Source organism: Nicotiana attenuata, chromosome 10 (genome assembly GCF_001879085.1).
Source record: "Nicotiana attenuata strain UT chromosome 10, NIATTr2, whole genome shotgun sequence".
Taxonomy (NCBI): domain Eukaryota; kingdom Viridiplantae; phylum Streptophyta; class Magnoliopsida; order Solanales; family Solanaceae; genus Nicotiana; species Nicotiana attenuata.
Genome location: NC_031998.1, coordinates 21,626,958 through 21,641,099, shown reverse-complemented (window position 1 = coordinate 21,641,099; position 14,142 = coordinate 21,626,958).

Sequence of the window (14,142 nt, the reverse complement as noted above, 5' to 3'; positions counted from 1 at the left end):
AGTAAAAGGAAGCAGAAAAGGAAAGAAACAAAAGACAAGTCAGTTTTGTAGTTGAAAAGGAAATTGAATGCTTAAAGAAAATAAACAAATAATTGCGCATAAAGAAGCATAAGTTCACAATAATAGCCTGAAATGTTAAAAGCCTAAAAGAATCCCCAGCGGAGTCGCCATGCTGTCGCGCCCCCTTTTTCTCGCGAAAATGGGTTTATGACATTTGGGAGGACAACTCATTCCTTTTGGGAATTGGGTTTGATTTAAAGAGTCGTCACCTAATGATTAGGGTGCATTAGGACACCAAGGAGATTTGATTTGAGTAACCAGAGAATGGGTAAGGGCTTGAAATTATTCTAAGGGGAAGGTGTTAGGCACCCCTCAGAATCCACTAGTGTGGTTCCCGGCCAGACTATTATTGTGAATTTGGGTTGGGGTCTGGTTTAATTTAGGCTAAATTAGAAAGCCAAATCTGGCTATAAGTTAAATAGCCCTTTTTCCCCATTTAATTTATAGAAAATAGTAAATAAGTTTCTGAAAAACTAATTGAAAGCACTAAAAGATTTAAAATATATAATTATCAATTTTAAAATATAAAATCTCATTTTATAAATATGAGACGAATTTAAACCTAAAAATGGCTAATATTGCAATTATGCAATTTTATCCTTAAAAATACTAAATAAATTTGTAAAAAATATGTAAAAAAATATCTTAGCTATATTTTAGTATAACATGAGAATCAAATAAATGAATCACCAAAAAATGATGATTTTGGGGACAATTATTGGTTTTTCTTGATAAAATAGGGCAGTAAATTGATTTAAAAATCTTTGAAAAATTAAGGAAAAATAATGAAACCTTGGGATATGCTTATATATGCATATACAGACCGTTTTGAAGGTATTTTGCATATTTAAAAAAAATACAGGGAAAAATTGGGTATCAACAAGAGTATTGATGTTTTAATATGAATTGTTCTAGTTGTTTGTTTATATATCTCGTACATGGTTGAATATGCTAAAAATATGGAGCTCTAATGATTTTCTCTTCTTTTTGAAAGTGTTCATCCATTTGGGCCTGCTGAGTTCCTAAGGGACTCAAGCCCAATCCCAGCCTTGTCGCATTTTTTCTGGAGAGTCCAAAATTAGTTTTACCTGCATCTCTTTACTATTGGGACTACCTTATTCAGTCCCAATTACTAGAGTCAAGTTCTCTTTCCCTCAATTCCTTTTGTTATTATTTATTGTTTCGTTAATCTAGTTTACTGCTTCATTACCTTTTATCTACTGCCTTGTCGCTCTGTCGCATCATTGTTGTCAAGTATTTAACACTCATATATTAGATCACATACTTTATTTCCATGCTTTAATATCATGTGAAACATAGGCAAGCCTTAAACAATATAGGATTTTAAAAAAAAAATTAGTTAGAAATTAATTCTCATTTCGTTAATTACATTTGTTCATATCATATTATGTTCTCGCTCACTTTCCTTTTCTTAAAAGATTTTGAAACCCAGAATTTAGTAAAAACAGTGGCCCATTTTTAAAAGGAAATTAGATCTGAATCGTAAGGCTAGAAAATCGAATCTTTCTAAAGATCAAAGTATTGTTGTCCAACAAGAATCTCAAAACCATTTCTCAAGTCAAAATTTAAGATTTCAGAATCTAAGGTATATTCTAGGTTCACTTTCTTACTAACACCTTTTAGAATTACATGAACACCTATTCCCTAAATCAATTATTTTCATAACTTAACCTCTTTTCACAAGCTATATAAGAATATAGACCACTTACATACATAATTCATAACTCTTTCAACATATATCTAGACTCCTTTATAATTCACATCCTTTTAAAGGTCTCAGGTTCCTTTTATTAATATTATACTCTCCCTTAGATATACAGTAAGTCATACTCTTTAATAGTAATCAATCATAGTACAAATAATTGATCCCAAACCTACCCTACGTCCTATGGAACTACCTCAGGTAGATTTTAAGGGGTGTCTAACACCTTTCCCTTAGAAGAACAAGTACCCTTACCCATAATCTCACCGGTTAGCAGACTAATAAAGAATATGACTTAGTAATTAAACAGGTACCCTAGTATATCTTTAAATATTAGGTGGAGACTATCTTTTATCAACAACATAGAAACCACAAGTTTAATCTTATTTTGACTAGTGCAAAATAGGGTGCAACAATGCCCAATTCCATATCATGGGCACGGGTAGTAAGTTCTTCAAATGTCCTAGGCTTGATACCTTGCAAGACGTAACAAAGTCCCCAATGCAATCCTTGTATGTACATCTCTATGCAAAAAGCTTCACTAAGCCTATCTTTGCAATTGAAGCTTGCATTCCTTTAATCATTGATAAAGCCAATAACTGGTTCATACTTCCATTGACGAGTGTTTGTAAGTTTTACAATGCCCACAGCACATCTCGTGCTATAAAAGTAGTTAAGGAACATTTGCTCTAGGTGATCCCGCCTATATATATATATATATATATCATTTTCCTTTAGCGAGCGAATAAACTGCTTGACGAGGTAATCTCTATGAGCCCCAGCATTATTGCATGTCTTAACAAAGTGGTTCCACATGTTGCATTGAATTTTCCTTTCCATCGAACTGCTAAAATTTAGGAGCATGGTAGCCAGTGGGCATCTTCAAGCTATTGATCCTTAGAGTGTACGGCTTTGCGTATGTAAAGGAGGACCTGGCAGCAACTTCATACTTATTTTTTATAGTCTCTTCAATAAATCCTTTATTCCATTGATTAGAATCATCCCTTCAAAAGAGACTGAGATTTCATAGGTGGAAATTACTTGTCTTAACTCTTGGGGGAGGATCAACGTCTTGACACTTCTGGGTGCTTGCCATATGCATGACTAGATTCTCCTTCCATCAAGACTTTCACTCAATCTGTAACTTATTAATTTGAGCGTCTTTATTTTGCATGCATTTGGTCAAGCTGACAATTGCTTCTGTCAAGTTTGCTAGTTGCTCCTCCATAGATGAAGTGCTCCTCATTATTGCTTTACATGAGTATTGTCGACAATAGAGAATAGCATAGATTGTCATATAGGTTGATCCTTGGTTGGCTCACATCATGCGGTGTAAGTGGGGAGTATTCGTCACTTGAAGTATCATCATCTTCCTTCATAGCAGAGTTCTTGGATCCAGAGAGGATAAGTAGAGCAAGAGTATCCTTAATCTTTTTAGTATAGTTACTTCCACGTTTAAATGCGTGATAAAAGATCATGTTCCTTTTGAGTATGAAGATTTGAAAATAGGAGTTGATGTTGATGATATTTAGAGTACTTGTTGTCCTAGAAAGCTTGCTTTGCTTCTTGTAACTAGTCTAAAGCTTCCAAAGGTAACTTCGAGGATGCTTTCCACATCAACATAGAACATAACAACCCTAAAGGACGTCGATTTAGAGTTTATATTCTTTGAAGCGATTTTGATATTCTTGAACTTCGTTGATCGAAAAGATGAGATGAGAGGTAGAGATTGTACCACAGGACGTGCCAAAATTTGTAGACAATAAAATTCACGTCAAGATAATAATATGGACTGAAAAATATTATAACAATCTTAGTATTTTATTTCAAATAATCTGAGTGTTAGAATCTCTATAAATTCTCTGATTCTTCTTTCCTACGAAAAAATAAAATAAATTTAAGGGTTCTTAAGCTTGATCTTGAATTGTATGTGTTTGATCCAAGGGCTTGAAGCTTGATCATGGACCTTTGTCTTGATCTTCGAATCCTTAGGATGCACCTTATTCTTCGAATCTTACAACGCTTATTGACCTTCGAATCCTTAGAACACTTGAACGCTTGCAACTTGTACAGAAAGTTGTAGTATTTGATCCACAAGCTCTCTCTTGCTTCTCGTTTGAATTCTGGTATTTTTTCTGAGTTATGAAGATCTCTATTTATAGTTGGAAGGGAAGAGTTGTGATGAGGTCAAACTCTTTTCTTTTGATTTAATTGATTGACTTGAATAGCCGACCAATCAGATTGAAGCAGTGACAAGGCCGTATTTGATTGGCCAGAACATATAACTTATACACATAATATAATTTTATTTTTCTTTTAATTTAACTTGGCATGTTATGTCAATTTGACATGTGGCATGATCTTATTGGCTCTTCTATTTGACTTGGCAAGCCACGTCACTTAACACTTAGCACCAAAACTGGACTTTTAGGAAGATGACGTCTTGGAATTACTGAAGTGGACTCATCATTCGTAGCCCAATTAAATGGGCTAGCTAGATTTGAACTTATTTATTTAATCTATATTTATTGGACTATATTAGTCCTTAATATTTATTTGAATTAATATATCTTGAATATAACATATAGTCCAAATTATTTTATGAATTTAAATTCAATAAAATTTGCATGTTTATGAAACTTCCCCGGCTTCGCGCATAGCGGGAGCTTAGTATCGGACTGACTTTTTTATAACAGCTTTATTCCTAGTGCTCTAATCTCATATCTCTGGTTAAAGATGCATGGAGGAATATTTACCCTACATCGCAACATTTGGTAGTATTGTCAAATGAGTCATGACACCTTCTGTTGTTATTTGTGCACGTAAACGACTCCTTGGCAAGTCGAAATCGCTATAAAATGTTTGGATTTCATTAGAAAGAATTTCACTTAAAGTTGTTTACTACTTTTTCTATATATAATTGTGTGAGTTAACGTCAAATTCTGACATAATTCAATCAATTAAAGTAGTGGTTACAGTTTTCCAGTACGATATCAACCAATCACAGTATTAAGAAGAATAGAGATGAAGACAGGTATACACACGTGGATATGTGTAGGTTGAAGAATCTATGATTAATCAAAGGTGGCTGTTGTGGAATATGACTAATCATAGAGAGTTTCAACTTTGTGTAATCAAAATGATTTAGACTTGCTAATAGAGGCGGATCCGGTATTTCAAGAGGATGGATGCACTATTGTAAAGAGGTGGATCTAGAATTTATATTGGACGGGTTTAACTTTAGGTTCTTACCCTGAACCCACTGCACTTTTGAAATTATAGGTTCAAAATTATACTTTTTGAAATTTTACTGATTTTTACATATATATTTATACTAAAAAGGGCAGCCCGATGCACTAAGCTCCCGCTATGCGCGGGGTCCGAGGAAGGATCGGACCACAAGGGTCTATTGTATGCAATTTTACCATGCATTTCTGCAAGAGCTTGTTTCCACGACTTGAAACATATATATTTATACTCCATGTGGAAAACAAGACCGTTCGGAGTGGGTTTTGAATCTCTAATTTGACTTGTAGAGGTACACCCAATAATTATTGCACCATAGGAGTTCTTGAGCATGGATGCACGCACATATATTTAAGTAATTTTGAAAAAATATAATATTGTATACATGATTTAGAGAAAGGGGCATGGGTTCACGTGATCCATATCCTAAGACCTAAATACGCCCCTGGCCAATGTAGTGACATATTTGTATGTGTCAGTTTTTAGTTACTGTAACTGTTTACTTCTTCTTTTTCTTTTTCTTTTTTCGGGGGGGGGGAGGGGGGAGGGGGGACAATATTCAAAAGAAAAGAAGTTAGTAGATACTTTTAAGACGCTTTATACATGTGATTAAATATTGATTACTGTAGATCGATTTTATATTTCATAAAAAATATTCTTTTAATTATGTTGGTCTTTTTGTAGGATATTTTTTTCCTATTAGAATTATAACTAATTATAAAAGATCATTTCTTCTTTCAGTCAAGGGACAGGGTCTAGGCTCCACATAGAAGGTGTAATACACTCATGCTTTAAGAATATATTGTATTTACTTTGAATTTTTTTATTAAATTCTATATTGGCCTCAGATTTTCATAGAAGTATTTCACATACTTTTACTTGGTATAAACTTACATTATATGTAACATTACAACAACAACAACAATAACGGCCCAGTATAATCCCACAAGATATGTAACATTACGTATGCAGAAAATTTTACTTCCTGCTTCGGAAATAAGCATCTTTTCTGAGCATAGATGACAATTTTGTGAACTCAGAATGCTTGGTTCATTAGCTGGCTTCAGCTATAGAACTCTAGCTCCCATTATTTTAATTTTTTCACTTTCCAATTTCCCATGAGATACTATATTTTGTGTTGTTTATGTTATCTCTTTGATAATGTAAGGGATGCAATCTTTTCATTTAAGGTGGGAAAAAGGTAAGGGAAGCAATCTTTTCATTTAAGGTGGGAAAAAGGTCGATTTCAACCTTGTCAGATCAAAATATCTTGGTAAAAAAAAAATTATTCGATACTTGCACAGGTGAAAAATAATAAGTGTCATGTGACGTTAGTTGATGTGCGCGCAAGTTGCTCCAACACCACGATAGAATCCACGTTTATAAAAGATAAAGCAATTATGTCTTAAGCCTTTGAGATTTATATTTAGACTTTTAATTTGTGTGTATGTATGTGTTTAATTTAGCATAAAAATGGATAACAAGTGATAATGATAGAAGATGAGAGATGGATATATGCATGAATGACCTTGCAAAACATAGCATATGACTACATACAGAGTAAGAAATGAAAACGTCAATGAACTTTTGGGGCTAGAGTACAAGCAAATTGTATAAGATAATGCAGTTTTGGTATATCTGTTGTACTTTATTTCCCACTTGTGGTTCTCTATTATTCAATATTACAAAACAAATTTAACTTTCTATTTTATTAGACAATGCAGATTTCATCTAATAAGATATAAACATAATTAACTTTGACTACTCCATTACCCACGATTTGCGGGAGAAATTAAAACAATAACCAGATTTACAAGTGGTCATTCAAAAATAGCCACAATTTCAAAAGATATCGAAATTTAGCCACTTTTCATGTAAAGATAAATCTGGACGGAAATATTGTTCAAAATCCGGAAAATACTCCTGCATAATATACTGGAGTTCCATTATAATATACTGGAGCCAACAAAGTATACCGGTCCAGCATAATATGCTGGAAGTTCATACACAGGTGCACTGAACTCCAGTATATTATGTTGGACCGGTTTCTGTTGCAGCAAAATAGTGGCTATTTTTCAATGACTTGGCAAACGCTGGCTATTTTGAATGACCAGTCCGAAAACTGGCTATCTCGTGCTATTTTAACACGATTTGCCTGGCCGTATTTGCTTTTCGAAACGCATAATGTTCGCAGTCTAAGCCGCATTTGTTTTATTAAGATTAATACGTTTGAATTTAAATACACATCTGAATATTAAAAAATTGTATTAAAATTTAAGTACTGAATAATTAAGATTATTTGTTTTCTCTACATCTGAATGTGTAAATGTTGTCTTTATTTAAAAAGTAATAAGTATAAATTCAAATCAAATAGTAGTAATGAATTTAATACAATATTAATAAGATATTTTTAAAAAATTATATCATGGTTAGTGGTGGTGATGGCTAGCAGTGGTGGTTGTGGGTGCCGATTGGGTAATAGCTGGTGGTGGTGTTGGTTGATAGTGGTGATTATGTTTAGTAGATGGTGGATGACAGTAGTAGTTAATGGTGGCGTTTGATGGAGGTGGTGACTCATGACAATGATAAGTGATATATAGTGGTGGTTGATAGTGATAATTGGTGATTGTTGTGGTAATAGTTGTAGGTGGTGATATTATAAACGATGACTAGTGGTAGTGACAACTGATATCCATGCTTGGCAGAGGTGGTGGTTGTGGCTGAGGATGGTGGTAACGGGTGGTGGTAGTCTATAATGGTAGGGGACATCTATAACAGTGGTGATGGTGATTAGTGGTGAAAGTATAGGAGTAATAGTGAAATATTATTTCAACAAAAATTGTTGAATGTATAACGTCTTACTGATATTAAGACTATGTTATAGATCTTGATCATTAAAATCTATTCAGACCCATTAAGTGATTGTAAAATTGAAAAAACAAACAGTCTTAATGGTTGAGATCTCAACGTTTAAGATTAAGATCTAAAAAGACAAATGTACTTGGTAGGCGTTTGGATACAATTTTTGAAAAAAGTAGTATTTGGAGTTAAGTTGAAAAATGATATTTGAAATTTGAAATTATGTTTGGACATGCATTTCACTTGAAAAAAATGTTGCAGTTTTGTGAGTAGGGAAACAAAAATTCCCGAAAATTTTGAAACAATGATCAAACCCACTTTTTGATTTTAAAAAACTCATTTTTGAAAAATTTCCTAAATCTTGCAAAATTTCATGGACAAATATATTTTTGAAAAAATTTTCGAAAAAAAGGAAAAAATATCTATGACAAACGGGTCCTTAATGATTGAGATATGAAGAATTAAAATTCAAATCTCTATTAAGTTCAAACAAATGAGACCTAAATATAATCTAAACAATAAATATATTAATCTAAACACAAAGAATTGTCATATACATAGGCGAATGTAGGATTTAAACTTCATGATTTCGAGTTAAAAAGTTTACCAAACTCTTATTTGATATACTGAATTCAAAATCTAGTAATTATACTTATTTATTAAATTTCTTAAGCTGTTGAGTTCGGTGAATCCATAACTCCAACACTACTTTTCACCCTTGGTCATATGAATCGCTGTTTATCAAAGCAATTTACATGTGTTAGTACTTTTTCAGATAACTTGAAAGTTAAACATACAATTTACTTATGTTAGTACTCTTTCGTATATACTTTTTAAAGACAAAAGATGATACATCAAATAAAATATAATAAGATGATTAAACCTGCTAGCTTAAAGATCAATATATAAGGTATAACCGCAAAATTGCCAATTCAATTCATTTACATGACATTTATTATAATATTTATATTATGAAATTATGAAAAGGATAATCCAAATAAATCACCACAAATAATTGAGAGTATATTAAAGAGAATATAGGCACCAAAATGGACAGTTAGCATTAGTTCAGTGGACAATTGGCTTTACGGTGGCTTTTGAGCAACAAATTGAAGAGACATCCAAATCTAGTTTGGAAAATCCACCGTGCATAAAAACCATAGAAAAGTTTAAATGCATTTTAAAAACATGAAAAACGTGGGATAATGAAAATTAAATATAAAGTCACGGGCTAGTATTAGAGACTAGTCTACTAGTTACTATGCTTTTCTTTCGTTTTTCTTTAACAAAAATTAGTGGTGTTTTCGAATCAACTTTCAATATGAAGACTCGGTGGATTAGATTAGTTAGAGGACTTCCTTTAGCCCTACAACTAGTATAGTATAGCATAGCAGCCAGCTTCAAAGCTTACCTGATTATAAAAATAAGTATTATTAAAAAAGAGAAAGGTTAGGGGGCTGAGAAGCTCTTGCTTGCTGCTTGCTGTCTACTTCGCGAGCCTTCACTGCCCCGTTCTCGGCGGACTCTTCTTCTTTGAAGCATTCAGAGAAAATCAAGATTGGCTTAGTCGGATCTTGCCGGGCAATTGCCTTTTTTCCACAAGAGATTGCTCTCCTCCGAAGCTTGAGAACTTATTCCCTTCTTGTTCACCTTTCTTTTTCTTTACAAGTAATTTATACTCTGCAAGTTAACCAATACTTCATGATCCATTTAATTATAAAAATCAAAGACTGTTTAGACTTTTTTTTTTCTTTTTCGAAAAGAGATAGAGAGAGGGAAAGAGAAAGAGAAAGAAAAGAAAGTGTATTGGCAATTGAAAAATTGCAATTCAAACCACTGTTTTAAAAGGCGATGGCATGAGGCGAGGCGTTTTAGTTAACGTGGGGCTAGTCGTAAGCCCCAAGACATGGGTCGTAAGCCCCATGTGTTGGATTATATAACGCATCAGAAGCAATTCAGGTATCGAATCACATATAATATAGACAACTAGCACATACGGGATTTCACGGGTTACCTCTTGAAGCGTGAACAAAGCTCATCTATCACACGAGCCTCCAGTTCCACGGCAACTCAATGAAATCTCCACTACCAGCACAGTCACGATCCTCAAACATTCCATGCTCTTCTACTATGTTACCCAAATAATATCAATTTCGTGTAGGCGAAATTTTTAGGAAAACATGGCTGAAATTTTCGACTACCGTCCTCTCTCACCTCTATGTGGAAAAACCTTATGTATTCACGTCACAAGTTTTAAGGGTTAACTTTTTCAAAACCTGTTGGGTTTTCTTTTCCACCAAGAAAATGATTCCTTTATTTCCTATTATTTGGACACAGCAGGTACCACCTAATTCAATTAACAAGGCTTCCATTATGAAATTAATTTCTAATTTTTGAAATTAATATCCACCATAATAAATTACGAATTATTCCACTAAAAATTCGTAATTACACTCCTTATTCAATTTCGAAATTCATCCATTACATCTTATTTAATTCCCCATGTTAAGATTCGAATACTAATCAATTAAATTAAATTACTGACAATTAAATTACTGACAATTTAATTTATTGATTATTTTCTTTAGACTTTCGCTTAACTTATTTCATGTGTCGGATTCAAAATTCACCGGCCGGGTTTACACGTGAAAACTTATAAGCTTTCATAAAGATGTATCATCAATCTCTAAACCGAGACATGGATTCCATCAACTAACTGTTACTTCGCCAATGTACATTATTATTATCCAACTTACCAGGCATATTGACCTACGAAAGAATCTCGCCTTTTAATAAATTAAAATAATAATTTTATATCAAGATTAAGAGTATAAGTACATTTAATGGCTAGAGAATTTATTTTATTAAGTCAGTATAAAATAATTATCTCTACTTGGTCCGTTCAATACATACAAAATGTACTAGCACAAAAAGTTAGAATAAAAACCATTATCATAATCCAGATAAATTATATTTAATCATGTGCTACAATCATTCGTGATTGATTGTCCAATTCCATTATTAGATTGTGAACTCAAACTTTATACTTATAAGAACCGATGATTTAATCTTCCGTGTATAAAACTCCAAACATTAAACCAGCAACAATATAAGCAAAGGACACACACTAATATATGATCTATTTAAAACTTTATTAAAATTGTTATTCCATAATAAATACTATATCCAAACCAAACACATGGTTAAATATTATATATCCCAATACCATGTATCTTTAATTTTTTAATTTATAAATTAATAGAATAGCAAAACAATTATTAAAAAAATATAAAATACATTAAAATTTTAAGAAAATTATAAGGGAGTAAAAATCACATAAAAATAAAATATCTAGCATCTTTTATGAATATAAATAATGAAATAGAGTTAAAGTTACTATGAGATAAAATTCAACTAAAACATCTTATCTTTCAAACGATTAATAAAATTATAATATTTTTAAAAATGTTATCAAATTACAAAGTTTACCTCTCTAAAAGTTAATAATCATTAAATTCCATACATAAGTCTTATATAACTAAGCTCCATACATAAGACTCGAGGTATTTTGACAGTGCCCCGCCCTAAGACAAGCCTTGAGCCGAGTCCTAAAAAGCCTTTTAAAATACTGATTTTGTTATAAATAAAGTTCTATTTATGGTGAATGTCTATATTTAGGGAGATTCTAGGGTTTATTACTTGGTGGCTAAGTCACCCTCTCCCTATAAATAGAGGGTTCTATTCCATTGTAATTCATCCCAAATCAATAAGAATTCTCTCCCTCTACTTCTCTCTGCAATACTCTTCTTCTTCTTTTATTGTTTTATAACACGTTATCAGTATGAGACTCTAACCAATTGAGTAAAAGCTTTGGTATTGAGCATAATGATTGTCAATTATTCCATGAACTTCCTTCATGATTAAATTCTGGATTTAAGGTAAGTATTTTATCGTATTTTTCTCTTTTATTCTATACTTTGATTTTAAATACAAGCAAAGACAACAAAGTTTGATTATAACTCTAATGGAGTTTGTAAGAAATTATAACCACTTGAAGTGTAAAATTTCTATGCCTCGCCATGATCAAATTCATGTATGATTGTGGGCAAAGAATTGAAAACCCATCCCATTGAATTTGCTCCATTCTCATTCCCTTAAGAGAATGTGATAGCAGTATGTGATAAGTCTGAAAGAAGACAAAATTATTACTATGAATGTATCAATGGATATGGACGTGGCAATAGACGAAATTATGATCGTCATCATTTGTGATAATGAGAACAATAAGGATTCTCAAAATAATCTTTCACTCTATGAAAAATATTTGTCATCGATTTGACATGAGATTTTGTAAAGCACATATAGATGGTTATGGTCCATTCATGATGTGAATGTGACAACATCTGATTTATGAATACATATTCATTCTTCAAAGAATATGAACGTGCTAGTGGTAGTGAATATACCGCACTCACCTCTAAAAAGAGGTTTGAGATGATATAAGAAAATAATATCATTATTATGGCATGAATGGTCATTGGTCACGTACCTATTGTACGCCAAAATATTTTGGCATTGTGATTGTTAAAAGACAATGGTAATGCAAGAAACAGATTTTGCATATAATTTTGACCATAACCATAATGGTATAACTTTCTTTTTAAAAGAGATATTCACCATATAGGTGTTGATGAATATGTGGTACTACAAAATTAATTGAGAACTCTGCAAGAGCCAATTATACTATTTTGGAGAAACACAATTAATTACCAATAAGGTATTGTGTTGTAGTAAGTCTCAAAGAAACTTATTCAGTTTCCAAAGTATACGCGAAAACGGTTGATTATATTGAGACTATAAATAAAGGAAAGATTTAATATCTTCTATTAGTACAACTTGTAGCGGGGTAATATGTATGTGAAAAGCTACCCGCTTTATTCTCCAATTTGTGCTACATAAACAAAAGAATACCACAATGAAGTGGATATTTATTGATATAAAAACCCATATCATAATAAACTTGGAGTTTATTCATAATTGCACACATCATGGTAAAACCTGAAGTTTATCAATATTGATAATTTATTCAGTTTGCATAATTGGTTTAGCCATGTTAATTCAAGTATGATGTGCAAAAATAAAAGAGAATTCACATGGGTAAATATTAAAGAACTAGAAAGTTCTTTACGAATTCTCTTACATTGCTTGTTCTCATTAATTAATAGACCAATTAAAATTGGAATTGAATCCCATGAATGCTGGAAATATCAAAGGTGAATATGGGCTCATTCACCTGCCATGTATACCACATAAGATGCATCGATGAGATGGTTACATGTGCAATTATTATTGACCCGCAACCTGGTGTTTGCGAGGTAACTTGCTCAATAATTTAATATAGAGCATAATTTCCAATTTTTTTTATTCAAGATAATTCTTCTTGATAAGTTGGTTTACATCACAGTTGGTTTAGCAAAATGATTTATTGAGTGCCTCCACTTAATAGCTAAACTATTGCTTATAAGAACAAAGTTATTTATATCAGTTTGATATAGGTTATATACGAAAGTATATTACATTCTCCCCTCACAAGTGGTTTCAGGGTCAGGAACCAAATAATTCTATCTCATTAGTATTGATGTGCGGTGTATATTTTGATTAACACCATAACGCACAAAGATGGGTTCTCAAAGTTGAGGAAACAAGTTAGTTTTTCTAACATGAGGGGAAGACAAGATACAACAGTTGAGAAAAAGTTACATGAAATGAATTATCATTTATACATCTAGATCCCCGAATAAAATAATATGAACTTGAAGTTCATAAAAGGATAATTCATCTGCAATATATTGCAAAGCATGCTGGACGCATTTGCTGACCTAAAGAAAGTAACTACATTCTCATTGCAAATGCTCCTATTAAGTCCTAGAAGGACAAAGTCTATAGTACGCTTAAAGCATATAGACAAATCGGTTTCAAATAAACTTCTTGATAAAGAAGATGAGCAAATGATCAAAATAATCATAATAAAGGAGGCAAGTGATCTAGAAGATCACATGACATAACACTTCATAAAATCTCAAGAGAGATTTAGGTACCTGAAAATATGAATGAAGAGATCTCTATGTAATGTCTTTATGAAAAAATATTGAAACTGATATAAAATGTTTGTCGACGACATCTATGATAGCGCTAAATATATATATGAGGATCTTAAGTCTGAAGAAACAATTCAAATAGAATTGGTTTCATAT